The following is a 17,938-nucleotide window of genomic DNA, read 5'->3' as shown; positions in this document are numbered from 1 at the left end:
AACGATCTCGGTACGTCGCCTACTTCGACATGCTCCGGCACGCCACGATTACCGTTAGCACAGTGCGGTGTTCTAAGGCTACTTTGTTTACCAACCAACCTGCGCGTCGCCGCCTTCTTCGCCAAAGACGAGCTGCGACGACAGCGCCATCTTTACGGCGTGCGATATATTCACATAATTAAGCTCGACGGCGCAATTTAGGACTGATTGAGCGAGCAGCACAGGGTTCGAAACCGGGGCTATCTGCGCGGAGAAGATCCACGGTGATTGTCAGTTAAATAAGCCCGGCTTGATCTGTCGTCGGAGATAAATCCGTCGTCCCGAAAAGTTGATATCCCGAGCAGCGGCAGCGCAGAGTTACGACGTGCCTAATGAAGGTTAAATTCCGCCGACGACTACGGCCAAGGGAGGGAGATGATCAGGACCCGAGTCGGCCGTTGCATATGAAAACAGACTGATGAATGGCAAATTTTTCCGGATAATTAGATTTAAATGGAGTGTGTGTTGTGGGCTTCTTTGAGACACGACCCATCGGGTAGCTATGGGGGGGGGAGGGGATAGATTCCCGAAAGGTCGAGCGGATAATGACCCCCGGGAGGGGAAAACGTTCGTAGATATTAGCTCGAGGCGCCCCCTGCCGGCCTTATATGGCAGGTTATTAAACTGATTTCTGGACCACAAACAATCTGGCTCCAGTCACGACCAAGTCCGCGGAACATGTCGGAGGATGGTTTCGGCAGTTGCAGGGAAATTTGCTAGAAGATTTGACGGCTTTCTAGGAACGCTCTGACAGCTGGTCTGACGTGATTAACGTCACCTATCAAGAGGGACTCCATTATCGATCCCAAGAAATGCCAATCCTTCCAAATGGCAACACTGCAGCTTATTGATTGTAATTCACCTTGAAAGTGCTAATCGAAGCAGGCTTTCCAGTTGCACAACGCGCAAGAAATCGCGCAGGACTTTTCACCAAGCCTGCTTGGTTGCGTGACGCGGCACTTTTTTGCGCCGCTACACATGACGTTTGCTCTGATAGTGCAAAACATGTGCATTTTTCATCTTACAGTTGGCGCATAATTTATTGACCCGACTTTTTTTTTGCGCACTTTGACATGCCTGCCAACAGGGTGCTGCTGAACCTGTAGGAAGGAAGTGAAGCGGTTAGGGAGAACTGTCAAAAACAATCAAGGCTAAGGTGGTATTGCACTGCGGGAAACAAGCTTTTAGCTGTTCAAAAACAAGCTGTAAAACTTTGTTTTGAAATTCTTAGATCTGTCACTAGTTTCAAATTTGGAAGCCCTCAAACGTCATTTCACCTCCTTATCGCATACTCCTCTGAGGACCTCTCGAAAAGTGCATATAAAGTTGGAATGCCCCGATAATAAAACTTCGCAGCCAGAGAGTAATATATTACTGCACCGGCAGGCCAGCGGTGAAACGTCAGGCGTTTAAGTCACTGGGCGCAGAGATTGCGGCTTTTTTCGCACCCCAAGCCACTGAACTGAAATCGAACCGGGGCTGCTGGCATAAATTGAAACATATTTGAAAAGTGGTCCAACGAGTTAACCCTCACTGCACTGCTTGCCCAAGACGCCTGCATCCAAGCTGAGATTTTTGGAATCATTTGCAAAGAGTAAAGTGCCAAGGGTTAAGGTGCGATAATTTCCCAATCAATTAGGGTTGGTACAGCAGAAATTATCCCGTAATGAGCAACATAAACGGTTCAATTTATTAGGCTTGCAAATTTCCCGTCGATGTCACTATTTTTTTTTTTTTAATAAAATTATTTTTATTAGGTCCTTTTCGGTACTGGGACCTGGTTAGGACCGAGTCGGCTTTTGTAATTACAAAAAACTTAATAATTACAGAGGATCTTGTGATCGATGTCACTATCTTAAGGTCCATCTCCGCGTGGCAAATGACACCCCACGGGTCGCCCCAAAATTAAGTCACTTTTGTCTCAGACACTGCGATTTTCGACCCTGGGCCCCGTAATCATGAAATATGGGCCACCGCGGCCGAACCTGTCTCCCCCCGACGATGGTGGCGGGCCGCTGCAATTTTGTCTCGTTTCGAAGACATCATCATTGGGTCCGTCCGTCGTCGATGTCATCCCGCTCGTGGTCGAAAAAAGAGAAAGGAAGCGAGAGAAGGTGTGAATGATTGCGCTCAAATTAACGGGCATTATTTCAATCAATTTACCTTTCCCTCGCGGTCGGTCGTCAACGGCAACGACAAGTCGCGGCCTGCTTTGTTCGCGATGGGACCACTTTTTGACAGTTATGAACGACACGTTACGCCCAACGTCGACTGTCAAAAGCGCGAGCTGAGTTTGGCGGTTTTGTTTTACCGGTGGTTGTTTATTTTTATTTTTGGGGGCCTCGTGCCTCGTGTTTGGGCTTATGCGGCCCCGGTGAATTCCACTCTCGTTAAGGCGGAGGGCAAATATTGGCGCAGAACGGCCCGCATCGGTTAATGTGATATACATTTACATTTTTGGGTGAGTTTCGAAATTGCGACCCGCAAACGTCACTGTTGATGGCGGCGCGGTGAAGGGGTGACACATTGTTGACAGTTGACGGGTTGAGTTACTCAATAGTGTGAGGCGAGATTCAATTTGATAGGGTATTTCAACCATTAGTGGACTCCCTAGTAGAGCCGAAGCACATTTTTTCACAAATTTTCAATATTTTAAGCACTTTTTCATAACCCTTTGTACAAAACAATGAAATCTGAAGTCTTTCGAACAATTTTGACTATTTGTTTCATCAGTTTATTTGTTTTTGAGCAGAAAAATAGCCATTTGAAAAAATGTTTTTTTTTGCCTGTTATGGACCCCCTTTTCCTATAGTGGACCCGGGTCCATAATTCGATTGTGGACCCGGGTCCACTATAGGCAAACTGTTATTTTTATACCAAAATTAACCGATATTTGATGTTTCGATGCATGGTGTAGGTCTAATGATAGATATAATGAATAAACGATGGATTTTGCTCACTTTTCATCATGAACAAATAGGTTTTGTTAACAAATTTGGCTTCAAACAACAAAAAAACCTAACAGACATTTAAACACATTTATTTCCGAAAAAGATCAGAGAAAACGTTTCTAAAACCACTGTAAATATAAAAATAATTAAAAAATGTAATTTTGATGCATTTTTTCAGTATTAATTAAATAAATGGTTGACCGAAACTAAACAATATATTTGTTTACAGTTGCTGATGAAACCACACATGTTTATTTAAAAAAATGTTTTGTTATTTATTGATTATTACAAAATATCATTTAAATCTGCAGTTATGATGCTTCAGTTAAGTACAATTAACTATAGTTTTGATTAATTATAAATTCTTTCGGCTTCAGCATTTTTGGTACTTTTAACATGAAATCAGCTATATTTATACTAATAATTGAAAAAATATGCGTTTAGGTTGATGTAGAGTCCTAATTATTCTGTGTCTCGCTCCGTGTGCACTACTATTGTTCTGCGATGGCCTTCCACCCGTCCGCCCGCTAGCCATCGATTCATCGCGTCTGTCCGTACGACTCACAATCATTCCCTCTGCTCAGGCCGGTGACTTACTAACAATAATCCACCACGCGCTCTTCTGTCATAATACACAATCATGCATGGGTTGCATACAAGGTGTGATGCAAGCGCGATATACGCATGCAAGTTTGACTTGCGTCGCATAGGACCCTACACCCCCATCTTACCTTATTAAAACACAAATGGCTGTCTCATTTACTGTTAAGCTCTGCTCTAGAATCAATCTCCAAAATGGTATATTTTCATTCGCTCCACGAACTTACCTGAGGTTAGCCTATTGTAAAACCATAATGCAGAAGATTATTAATGAAGCGCGACTCGTGAGACTCTTAAACTAATCCTCATTTTAATTAGATTTCGTGCTGGTCCTATACTCATCTTTTTAGTAAATAATTAAACAATCATAACGACATTCGCTGTTATTCTAGAACACTAGCCTTCTTCATGTTCATAACAAATGCTCCGATTTTTTTTTTTTTATAAAATAGAACACATACGAAGATATAAACATTAGAACTAAAGTTAGTGAATTCACAGAACCTATTTTTATGATGGTTAATTGTATGATGCTCTTTCATTAAACTTAATTCGATCCACACCAGACAAAAACAACTAGAATACGATTATTCAAAACGCACAATGCTCTAAATTCTCCCATGAATTGACTCTCAAACACTCAAAGAAGAATTGCTAGAATAAATATGCCTAATACTATTATATCTCATGCGATTTCAAAATAAAACTCTTTTTTTCACATTCTGCTAACGATAGCAATATACTATAGATTGCTTGCCTTCTTTCATGCGTCAGTATAATCAAATACTGATGTTATTTCAGTATAGCATTCCAGATAATTCAACAGTCCCAATGAAGGGAATCTCCTGCACAGCAACCGCAACTTAGGAATTAGGAAACCTTCTCCACGGACAAACTGAATCTTCCTACTTCCTTTCCATACCAGGTTAAGATTACTACCCTGTGTTATTTGGCACAGCTTCCTAAAAACTTTTTTTTTATTTAGTTTCCTGTGCAGAAATATACCGTTTTTTCATTAAAGCAAAACTGATTTCATGTAATGGTCAACAATGAGAACTCTCTACCAAACACCCTACAATTATCGAACATCTCAGTTGTAAATGCAAGTTCTATTCTCAGCACGTTCAACTCAAAAAAAAAAATCAGCATAACATACTATGCCAATAAGCATAGAACTCCTCCTCCATTCTAACCTCTTTGTCGCCAGCTTTTTTTTCTCTTCTATCGTCTTTGAGTTGGTTGCTGTAAAAAATCTTTTCAACGGAACTGTCTACGAAAATCCTTGCAACGTCATTAGTCCACCAAAGAAGACCGAGAATCGCCTCGTAAACGAAGCGTACGGTTCAGGACAGGGATATAAAAATATCATACTTTCAATTCTCATCCACTACAATTATCATGCCCGAAATATCATCTCCTAACATCCTGCCGCAGCGTGATTCTCAGCAACAAAAATACCCGTTCTCTATTTCGTGTTAAGAAAATCCCGAGTGACAATTTCTTTTTCTCTCTCATTCTCACATTCACAAACATCAATCTTCAACAGAACCCTAGCCAAAAAGCAGCACAAAACATAATTTGCCAACGCAACTTAATGGAACGTAGTGTATGATCTGTTCCCAATCCTCCTCTCGCGTTCTTTCATTTCGGTTTTCTGAGAAAACAAAGTAATATTTGGCGAGTGTGCGAATAAAATAAGAAAACACACCAGTTATAGTGACGGTCACTATACCTTCTGATATTTTGGTGCAAGAATCATCAAATGATAGTTTTTTTTTTTAATCACCAATTTACAACACTGGTCCAGGGCTCATGTGCCTATCCTAGGTCTCTGTAGCAATCCGCACAACACCAAACATCGTCAATAAAACCCTCAGTTCCAACTATAATCAGTGATATTTTTTTTTCATTGACTCTTCATCCTGAAATCCTGGATGTCAACCCTATTCTGTACCGTGTACCGTGCCAACCCTACTCTGAACCGTGAAGTTTGTCAGAAAACTGTCATTTTTTTTACACATTTCTAAGATTTTTCAACTTACAATTCTTTGCCGATTTAGGTGTCATTAACACCCTACATCCTATCTAAACAAATTGTTATCATATCTTAAATTTCTGCGTCTCAATGATCTCAAAACAGTTGGACTTCAACACCATCAGTTGGTTTACAAGTTCTTCATCATTAAACTTTTTTTTTTACATTTACTCGGTAACTTGCATCAGATCACCCTGCATTACAATACCCAAAACCCATTTGCCTGTCTTCTGATGTTTCCATCAATGGAAGACTTACCGTTATTTATCATTTACATACCAGTGGCAATCATTCATCGAGTCCTCCAGGTCTCAATTTCTATCACATCTCAACGTCTATCGAACCTCATATTGTTCATTGTTCCATATTGGTATCGATCTCTTGCACATTTCAACTTCATATCAAACTCTTCCACTACTCAACGATGGCTCAACCTCTCAACGATCCACGCTTTTATCTGTTGCACATCTGATTAAATCGGCTCATATCGAACTCTAGTACAACATATCGATAGCCGAAATTCTAATTGATCCTCGCAGGCATCGATCTCTTGCACATCTCAACGAAGGCCGAACCTCTTATCGATCCTCGCAGGCATCGATCTCTTGCACATCTCAACGATGGCCGAACCTCATATCGATCCACGCAGGCATCGATCTCTTGCACATCTCAACGATGGCCGAACCTCTTATCGATCCTCGCAGGCATCGATCTCTTGCACATCTCAACGATGGCCGAACCTCTTATCGATCCTCGCAGGCATCGATCTCTTGCACATCTCAACGATGGCCGAACCTCTTATCGATCCACGCAGGCATCGATCTCTTGCACATCTCAACGATGGCCGAACCTCATATCGATCCTCGCAGGCATCGATCTTTTGCACATCTCAACGATGGCCGAACCTCATATCGATCCACGCAGGCATCGATCTCTTGCACATCTCAACGATGGCCGAACCTCTTATCGATCCTCGCAGGCATCGATCTCTTGCACATCTCAACGATGGCCGAACCTCATATCGATCCACGCAGGCATCGATCTCTTGCACATCTCAACGATGGCCGAACCTCTTATCGATCCACGCAGGCATCGATCTCTTGCACATCTCAACGATGGCCGAACCTCTTATCGATCCACGCAGGCATCGATCTCTTGCACATCTCAACGATGGCCGAACCTCTTATCGATCCACGCAGGCATCGATCTCTTGCACATCTCAACGATGGCCGAACCTCTTATCGATCCACGCAGGCATCGATCTCTTGCACATCTCAACGATGGCCGAACCTCTTATCGATCCACGCAGGCATCGATCTCTTGCACATCTCAACGATGGCCGAACCTCATATCGATCCACGCAGGCATCGATCTCTTGCACATCTCAACGATGGCCGAACCTCTTATCGATCCTCGCAGGCATCGATCTCTTGCACATCTCAACGATGGCCGAACCTCATATCGATCCACGCAGGCATCGATCTCTTGCACATCTCAACGATGGCCGAACCTCTTATCGATCCTCGCAGGCATCGATCTCTTGCACATCTCAACGATGGCCGAACCTCATATCGATCCACGCAGGCATCGATCTCTTGCACATCTCAACGATGGCCGAACCTCTTATCGATCTACACTGCACTTTTTTTCACATTTCAACGATGGCCGAAGGCGCATCTCAGCAACGGCTGAAAACCCTTTTTTTTTTAGATCGTATCTGCAAACACAAGATCTTCTCATCTCAAAAGGAATCTTAGGTACAAAACCATCAGTTTTCTCGTTTACGTACATTTAAAATACAAAATGATAACTTTCACTTCAGTTCAGATTGTATACACACAATGGTACCAATACGTATGTGTTACCACCTTTTTTTTTTAACCCTGTTCCTGCTGTTTGCAACCAACTTACACTTCCAGCTTAATTTGTTTTTTTCACACTCAATATTTTAAAATAACGTTGCAAACATCCCTAACATAAACTTCCAAAACAAAACAGCTAAGCCAAATTTCCCTCCTTGACTTGATACATAGTTTAACTAACAAGTTGTCGTACCCAATAAAACAACAAATTACAAATTACAAAATTTAAATCAATATAAACTTAGTAACTTTTCGAAGCAATTCACATTCTAACTCTCACCTTTTTTTATTACCTTCGGTCTTTGTTTACTGTTTTTAAATAAATCTCTAGCAATCGCCATTACTAATAATCATACACAGAAATCAAAACAAAAACATTTTTTTTTCACAATCTCACAATTTCACAATTACCTCTAAGAAGTCAGCACTTTCCCCAAATATGTGATGCTGCACAGAATCCGCGGTTGAACAAAAAAACAAGCACACACACAAACACTGTTGAAAACAAACAAACAAAAACACTTTTTATTTTTTCGGCCGCGATTTTTTTTTCATCCTCGTCGCCAATTGTAGAGTCCTAATTATTCTGTGTCTCGCTCCGTGTGCACTACTATTGTTCTGCGATGGCCTTCCACCCGTCCGCCCGCTAGCCATCGATTCATCGCGTCTGTCCGTACGACTCACAATCATTCCCTCTGCTCAGGCCGGTGACTTACTAACAATAATCCACCACGCGCTCTTCTGTCATAATACACAATCATGCATGGGTTGCATACAAGGTGTGATGCAAGCGCGATATACGCATGCAAGTTTGACTTGCGTCGCATAGGACCCTACAGTTGACAACAACAAGCATTTATTGTATGTTTAAGAGAAACTTTTGCTTAAATACACAGTTTTCTTCATTTTTAAAACGCGTGGTTTCATCTGACGTTTGTGTACACTGTGAATTAGGATTATCCAAATTGTACTTTTAATCTGAACGCAACAAAACTAATGCAACTTTCTGTTATTCCTGAATTACTATAGAAGACAAAATAATTGTAAAGTGTCTTACTCCTTGGTAAGTACTCCAAAATCAGTACAGTGAAGTGGGAGTCGGAGTCGACGTCGGTGGAGTCGGAACTTTTTGGCGACCAAGAGTCGGAGTCAGGAATTGTTGTTTGAGTCCTCAGTTTTTGGGTTCAAAACTGTTGTCCAAACCCAAAACACTATTCTTTCCAAATCCCACAGTGGAAATCGAGGTTATGATTTATGAGCCCTCGCACGATCGGCAAAGCACGGGAACCACCGCGCGTGTGGTTGAGCCCTGCGGGAGCTCCCGGTGGCCACCGGTGGGCCCACGATGTATCAATCAAGTTACGCGCCATCAGTCAAGGGGCGCGTAGGCAAATGCTCACGCGCTCTCTGCCGGTGCCACGCCGAGGGGCGCTCCAATCATTTTACAATCAATCAAAGCAGGCGCGCTGCTGATTGAAATCTGCCAGCACCCCTCGGCAAACCCCGCTCTCGCGCTGTCAATTAGCATGCCATAATTGCTCTAGTTGCGCCCCACCACAACAACAATCTGCTGGTGGTGTTTTCTCTCCTCTCCCATCATTTTAGTTTTTGTTCACAGCAGCAAGCCATGAGCCTATCGATTTGATTAAATAATAATCTTTCCGCACCATGCGCGTTTGTTTGTTTTGATTCTCGCTGAGGCGTTTTTTTTTTTTTTCGTTTCGTGGCGGTCAATATCACGCCGTGCCCGATAATTGCGAACAAAACGGGGCCCGCTGTGATACCGGCCTGGCCTCGAGGGGTGTAATTACACGGTCAGTGTGCCACATGCTGGCAACACTGCACACCGTGCAGGGGTTGGAATGTGAAAGTTCAAATATATGGTGTGAGCGTTGCTCCCCGACAAAAAACGGTTTAAATTTTTCAATAAGCGAAACAGTTGGGGGTGATCCGAATTTTGGGCATCCTAGCAACTGTCAAACGAGAATGTTTTCATCACGCGCACCCGCGGGTGATATGTCACACCGTTGGTTAGCCCCTCTAGTTTGTTTTTGTTGACTAAAATTGTTGCAAATTTTGAAGAAAAGTTTATGGTCAGTAATGCCAAGACAATTCCAATGTGTCCAACTATTGAATCCCAAATCGTATACAGAACTGCTACTCATTCCAAAGATATTTCTTCAGTCAAATTTCTCAACCTTTTCTGATCCATACCTATTGATTGCCCAGGGAATCGACCTTCGCTGGGCACGCCATCATTTTCACACGGTCCTTCCGGATTCTGCGGACGTTCCAAAAATTCTTCGGAATCATGCAGCAGCGCCGCACAGAAGGAGGAGGATTAATGCTAATTGAATTAATGAAAGAAGCCCCCCTTCGGCATAACTAGGGGGCCACCACCACTCATTTCTGGCTGTTTTGGCGGCTGATGGTTCGCGAAAAATCTAATTCTGCCAAAAAGAATCTAGGCAACGGAAAAAAATACCTTGCGTAGATTCTTCAAGCTGAGAAGCGCGCTGCGGCTGCGCAGCTGATTGTTTCGGAAAAATTAAAATAATGATAGATTGAGCGTTGAAAAAATCTCGGTAATGAAGATAATTGGAGCCCGCGCGCCCCTCGTTCTCTGCCCACCTCCAGTCTCCCACCGCCTTGGTCGTCGTGGCCACCTTGGATGATACGCGCGCGTTGTCCCACAGCAGAAGAAGACGTCTGCGCGCTGGTCATTGATCATAGAAGGCATTGGAACGTAGGAAAATTAATTAAGCGCTCTCTGGACGGCTCTGGACTGATCGACGACTGTCCAACGACGACGACTCCGGTCAGGTTGATCCCGAGCCGTGGCGATCGCGAGAAGCTCAACTGTTGTGACATTTTGAGGTCACTGCAGACACACAGCGCACAAAACGGTGATTGATTCATCTGACGGCCGCGCTAGGTTCCGGTCCTTTAATTATAGACTCGCTGGGAACACTGGCGGAGTCGCGATCGAGCGAGCCTGTTTGTTTTTGTGACGAATCTGGTTGACCTGCCCGGAGAAATGATTAATTGGCCCGACGTTGGATGGGTTCTTTTTCTTCGCTTCGCGGTTCCGATAGAACACAGCTCATCCGTCAATTAGGGAAACCAACCGAACGCGCGATCATTAGAGTGGGATCGTCGCTCGATTCGGGACGCTCCGGGCCAGAACTAAGTCGATAATTTTGCCCCGAATAAGCCCGAATTATCTAACCTAGGCCGATTAGACGCGGTGTTGTTCTTGCTTAAAGCCCCTGCTTGTACAAAGATCGTTTCGCGTGATGATCTGGGTTAAGCTGGATCGATTCGAAAGTTGGTTGAAGATTTTGTGAAAATCCGACGATTAAGTGATCCTCCTGCGCACCCGCGTTGAAACCGGATCAACCGATCATCATAGTGACAGGGGCGTCAGGTTTGCTTTCAAAAAGGGGGGATCTACAAATTCTTTATCATCAAACTTGGAGGCGGATAAAATGACAGTTCAAATCCCCCCATCTTGAAACGTCCCTGCTCTACGCGCGCGGTGATCGCATGCTTGATGATAATGATGATTGGTTTGCTCATATCACTCGCCGCAGGGATTCCAAAATAAAATCCGTCCAGGTCGTGGTGTGGCCGCCGTGATCTCGATTTTTTCCGCTCCCGATCGCCACCACTAGAGAGAGAAATTGGATTTTTATTCAAATTATTCGCCTAATGTTATTGGTTTTTAATTTTTACACGTCTCTATTTTTGGGTTTCTGCAGGGTCCCGTTGGTTTTAATCTGTTGACGCGGTAGGTCCGCGAAACCTGCTTTTCCACATAATCACTCGCCTGTTGTTTTGACTAATTTCTTCCTCCAACCGGAGTAGGCTTAGCCGAAGTGACACTGCACAAAATGCGCGGCCTGCCGCGACGTTCTGGCCAAAGTGCTTAACACTTCAAGAACTAAAACCTCTCAACCAGTGATCATCCCAACACAGGTGATGATCGAGCGATCCTCCCTCCGACGATCTCCAAAACTGAACCAGCTGATTATGGTCTAATTTGCGACGACCCTCAGGCTCTTTCGAGTGCTTCTGTATCAGCAAGCGCGTGATCGCAAGATCAAGCAGCTCGTTGATCTCGTCCGCTGATCCGCGGGAGGCCAAACAATTATTCCTTTTTTGGTCACCAACAACGTCGTCGTCGAGAAGCCTGCTTCTTGTCGCTTACGGCGGGAAACGCTCATCCAGTTGGGCTCAGGAAACCCTTTGCGACCCTCTGAAAAAATGTATTATTGGACAACTAACTACAAAACAACTATAGTCCCTGTTTGGTCATCTGTCAAAAATGAACCCCGTAAGAAACTTACAATATTTTGATTTGTAGGTCCGACAAACACACAAACTCAAATTTCCACAACTCTGGGCCACTCAGTGTTACGGAGAAAGAGAGAGAGACCCCACGAGGTAGCCCATAATTTCATCGACAATTCTATTGTTTAGTCACTTTTAGTGATAAATTAGCACAAACTGCTCTCGGAAACCTCCACCGTGACATCAAACGCCATGTTCCAGCGGTGGATTTTTTTCAGCCCGTTGTCGTCGTGGTGCCACGGTTGAAATAAATGTACTCCCGATTCTCGCTCGGAGCAGCTAAGGCGGATGGACGGAGGGTGCCATATTTATGGCCGTTTACGGTAGCCCTGTTGAGGGGCGAAAATCACGGATTACACCATCCAAGTATGCCGTTGGTGGCAGTAGCTGAACACGGTAGCCGCTGCCGGGGCAGCCTACTAGATCGTTGATCACTTGGAATGTGTTCCAAGATTCCCCTCCTCGTAGCAGCGGTTGCATTTATGCAAATTTGTGCAGCGAAGCGGCGCAAAAACAAAACGTTTCGCTCGTAAAATAGTCGAAAGAGCTAATTAGCAGCCCCCGAAGCCGGGTGCAATATTTTTATTTTCCCCATGCCCTCGGTTGACTGCCCTGCACCGTCCGTGGCGTCGATCACGACTTTTGAAATGGGACTGTTGCACTCTGTTTACGAGTCGAGATGGACGCGAATGTCAGGACAACCTGCCAGCCACATCAAAAACCATCACCTTAAAGGTCGACCCAACCTAACCTCAAAATGACGAAACGCATTAGCGGGCACACGGGACACGGTTTTGATACAATTTAATAACAATCGAAATTAACCCCCGAGAAAAAAAGTCGGATTAGAAACGTCACATTAGGGTTGAAATTGGGGTCATTCTCGGCGGTGGTGGCATTTTCGGATGACCTACCGCAGTGCGCTGTCAGACACGCTATCGCGCGAAGAGGTCAACCGTCATCGCGGCCATCTTGGCTAGGGTAGCGCGCCAAGATCGCGCTTCAAAGCCCATAAAAATGTTCCTTTTCTCTGTCTGTCTAGTGAAGATTCGTCGAGCACACACAGCTGCGCACACTGCGTTCGATAAAAAGGCAATAAAATTAAGAAATTAAAGAGAAAAAAAAAGTCCAAACAAAGATTCGAACCGCGCGGACCGCTTGATGGACTGCTTTACATAAATGATGACTTTCTCCCGCGTTCGACCCGTAAATCACATTTGGGCACATTAAAAGAAGACCCCCGGACCATACCGCATCGACAAATTTACGACGCAAAACCCACTTAGGCCATCACGGCCGGCTGCTGCTACCCCTAATCGCTAATCACGCACTGATTGATATCGGAGGACGATCTCCGCCTGGGGTTTCTCACCGAAGTAGGCTCCGACGTAATGCAACGCGGTGACATTTTGGGCCCCACATAACCTCAACGCGTTTGTTGCAAACAGAGAGAGCATTCGCAATGTTCGATTTTTTTTGGATAGATTGACAGCTGTCAAAACCTGCCGTACGTTGTCACACTTCATAAATATAAAGTTGCGTCAAATATTTATCAGATTATCAGTTCGGATTTTGCTAAATCTGTCAGGCTGACAATCTATAGAGGTTGAATTGTTCAATGGTCTAAGCAGCCTATGATGACAGGAACAAAGTTCTGCGTCCACCGAATGTAACACTTGCATTTCCTGGTGCACTCATCCCCCGGTGGATGGTAAATTTTTGATTTGACACTTTTTTAGTTTGTACCCCGTTGGTTGGTCAAAGTCAAACTAAAAAGCGACGAACTGTCACTTTTACACGGCGTCCTCGCACACTATCAAAACAAACGTTTGGTAGTTTGTGTGTGAACTCCGTGTAAAAGGGGTGTCAAACTAAAAAGTGACCCCTTTAGTTTGACAACAGTTGGTGTCAAACCATCGTGGTTTGAGTGTACTGTTGTTGTTTATATTACAAGCTTATAGTTTTGTTTTATCCAAGGGCAAATATTAAATCCAATTCTTCTAGAAACTTAAAAAAGCGATTTGCAACAAAATAGCACAACCACAATGACGTCAAAAATATGCATTCGAATTTAGGAACAACAAGATTACTAAAATTCCCACTAGCGAATGTCCTCTGTAGTGTGGGGTGACGACTTGTCGCGCGATGAAGACATCGAATGCGAAATTTTACGCGAAAATCTTAGTAGGCGGCCAAATTATTAAGGATGATCGCCGCGTCGAGTGGCACTAAAGTTATGAGTTATTTCTTCATTTGAATAATGGGTCTCGATCCCCCCCCCACCGTCCCGGTCATCACCACGGCACGGAATGGAAAACAATAACCACAACATTTATGGCAAACGGGGCCCATAATGGGTGCGATAATATTTCGAAATTATGAATGAATTTGCCACGGTTTACGAGCAGTTGACGAAATTACGCCTAGATTTAAACCAATTTGTTGATCGTTTAGGGAAGGGGGGACATGATTCGGTTATGATGAGCGCGCGCGCAGCTCATATTCGATGGGATTGGAAAGCGTTCGAATTATGACTAAATTTGCTATAAACTGTGGCACGACACGGCGTGTTTGCATACCAAATATGAGGATGGCCAGCACTGCGATTAGGGAGCGATCTCCACTCTATGGGATTGGGAAGCAGTTTTATGATAATCGAAAGTTTTTTATTTGTTGTGATGATTTTGATACATTTTTAACAAGGCAAACTCGTGGGAAAAACTGTTGAGTTTGAAAGAAAAAATAATTTGATACGATAAATATTAACTTAGATCCATCAAAATAGCGTGATTATTGCATTTTTAAACAGACAACTTTCAATAATGTCACAAAATTGACTGTAAAACCTTCATCAAAATCATATCACTGAGCACTCTCTGAGAGATGAATTCGAAATACAAGAAGATTTCGTTAATTGAACCTTGCCACAGAAAATGGCATTAAGTCAGACATTGACCAACACATTCAAAGTATGTTTACATAACAGATGAGGATTTTTGTGCATCACATTTCCTATCTGCTTCTAGCAAAAGTTTTTTGTCGAGCGACTTTTAGCTGTTTTTTTTACTGAACGCCCGATATGTCAGCCAACATATTTCGCAGGGCTGTGACAGCTCGAGCTCAATCATTGTTTGCACTATGACGAAGAGTTCGTCATTTTTTTCACTGGACCGAAAAACCTTATAATGCTAAATAAATAACAGAGGGATTCCAGAAAATATTGTTTACTAGGGGAAATATACCCTTTCCAATCAAACACCTATCTTCATTATATGGAGAGTTAGATGCTCGATTAAAATTCCAAAAATACTATTTAGGCTTTAAACTTACCAGCAACAGCATCACCTCGAGTAAGCACGCAAATGTATGCCACTTACTGGCCAAAAAGATCAAATTTAATGCACTTTTGAACATAATTTCTATTTTGCGAGACCATTTCTCATCATTTTGGTGGCACACACAATGACACACGCGGGAAACCCTCAAACGCTTAATAAATATCGCCAAACTTAAGTTTTCACTTTCACTGGCTTTTCACAGCGCTTTCGATACAAAACTGCCCCCAACTTTCGGCAATATGTTCTTTTGCACATTAGTTAGTCACTCAATTGAAAAATAATCCCAAAACATGTAAATAATTAGCAAGCACCATCAAAAAAACAAACGCGTCAAGTCTTTTGACGTTTGACTTTTGACTACCCATTCCAATCGAAGGCAGCAGAAAACCGAGCAAGAAGCGAAAGCAAATAATGAACAAAGGGTGGACGCCACACCACCAGCAGCGCAGCCAGTGATGCCAGGAAACTTTCTCTATAAATACTACTTTTCGTGAGTGTTCGCTTAACATTACATCATAATTGGCAGCACTAAGCAGACCCAAAAGAGCGCTGGAAGAAAAAAAGAACTAAGCTGAAAATAGAAAAATGGGTGTGGCCCAATGCACTCGACTGATTAGAATGCATTTTGGAAATATTTTTTTCAAATGCTTGTAAAAGGAATAGAATAACTTTTTGTAAAAGTGAAAATAAACAGAAATGTTCACGAAAAGTTGCTCTGCTCGTTGATGTACTTGGTTATAGTTCGTCCGTGGTTTTAGTAAATTTCAAGGAACACTCCAGATTATCCAGCATCATTCAAACACGACCGCTTATTTGGTTTAAAATGGGTATAATTCCCCTAGATCGATTTGAAAGCGCGTGTATTTCATTTGGACACTTTCAAGTGAAGTTTCTGTCCAAAACTGTGAAGACGGGTTGCAATATTTTGATATTTTGAGGAAATTGTTCTGGATGATTTCAATACCTTTTCTGTGGCAATGTTCTCCTCAAACATTCTTACATATTTCTTTTCCAAAAACTGTTGTAACAAAGCAGACAATGAAACTACCTGACCTACTAGATAAATCAGGTGGCGAGTTCAGCAACCGACCCAGCAGCAACAAATTGCGACCCTGCTCCTACAGCTGCTTCGCCGCCAACTTACACGCTCGAAATGTCAAACGAAATAAATACCCAGCCCTAAACAGGCAATAAATAATACATAATGAAACATCAATGATGCCATAATAGCAATAAATACAGATTAAGCCGGTAGATATGCTGAAAAGTATGAATAAGTCGCTCTCGATTTCGCCCCACCTCGTGCCGACCTCCGTCCGACTTCGCCGTCGACCCGATCAAAGCAGTCGGAGCGGAGATTTGCGCACAGATTTCGCTTGACTTGCTTCGCTCCTCTCTTCCGAAGTCTTTCTTTCGGGGTCCCCGCGACACAAGACAATAGACAAAACCGACAGCTTACGAGCAACCGACACACATACAATCACACGTACATTGGGAAGGCATTTGACAATGGCAATAAATATATTTTTTTCTTTCCTCCGCGGGCTCAATTTTCCACCGCGCGCGCGACCCGCGAAAACATTGATCATCGGCGTTGTCAACAGGTCGTCGCCGAAGTCGGGCTGTCGTCGTCGTACTACGGCCTGATCTCGGGCGAGCGTGGGAGGCACCGAACAAGGCCAACTACGATGACGACGACGTTTATCAGACCGAGAAGGCCATGCGGTCTCGGCCGCGGTTGAGGAAGAAGTTTAATGATGTATGAATCGCAGGCGGCGGGATTTTCTCACGCCTTTAATTGATCGAAGGTGGCGGCGGCGGCGACCCGTTTTGTGACCGCAACTTTCGATTTCGGAACACTCTTGTTAGTCAAACATTACGTAAAGTGGGGATGATCCCCGGTCGCCGCCGAGGGCGACCGAATCAACCAGAAATCCCGCAAAACTCAATTAGGGGAACAGCATCTAATTCCAGCGTGCCTCTAATGTTGGCAGGTCAGAACTTTGACATTCAATTAAAGCTAATTAAAAGCATTTTCAACTGAAATCGAGTGATAAATAGCCCAATGAGAAGTGAGCAAGCAAGTTTCTATCAAAAGTTTTGCAAAATTAGTTGTTTAAATAGTGAAAATCAGCAAATTGGATGGAGTTAGGAGCGAGTGCTTAACCTGCCAAACATACGAGAATTTCCCCTATGTGCTGGTCTGTTGTTCTTTTTGTTTGCTTTTCTGCATTGTTTTGCTTTGCCTATTCGCGTGTGTATTTGAACATAAAACGGGCCCAACCAAACATGCAATTCGAGCTCGAGAAGCGAAATTAAAAGTTCAAACGGTCAAAAGTCGAACACTAATGAACCGAAGCTAACCGCCGCCGAAGCTTTTTCAGCCCAGTTTAAGGGGCCCCCCCGAAATGAGGTGTCTTAACTGTAATGGGTTCGCGGCCGAGTTTGCGCACATCGCGTTGGCTACACGGAGAAAAAAGAGTTCTTAAAATCGTGAACAAGCGTTCATGAAAATGGGAACCTCGAACAAAGTGTTCAAATTCCATGGTACGATTTTGAAAAACGTACCATGAAATTTGAACACTTTGTTCGAGGTTCTCATTTTCATGAACGCTTGTTCACGATTTTGGGAACTCTTTTTTCTCCGTGTACGGACAACCAGACGCGCCTTCTCCATCCTGAACTCAATTGCGCAACCAATATCTGCATTTTGAACTGTCAAAATTAAGCCCTATGGCCCCTTGGCGAACTTACCGCTGA

The sequence above is a fragment of the Culex pipiens genome, chromosome 1, assembly GCF_016801865.2.
Source record: "Culex pipiens pallens isolate TS chromosome 1, TS_CPP_V2, whole genome shotgun sequence".
Lineage (NCBI taxonomy): Eukaryota > Metazoa > Arthropoda > Insecta > Diptera > Culicidae > Culex > Culex pipiens.
This window is presented reverse-complemented; position numbering follows the sequence as displayed.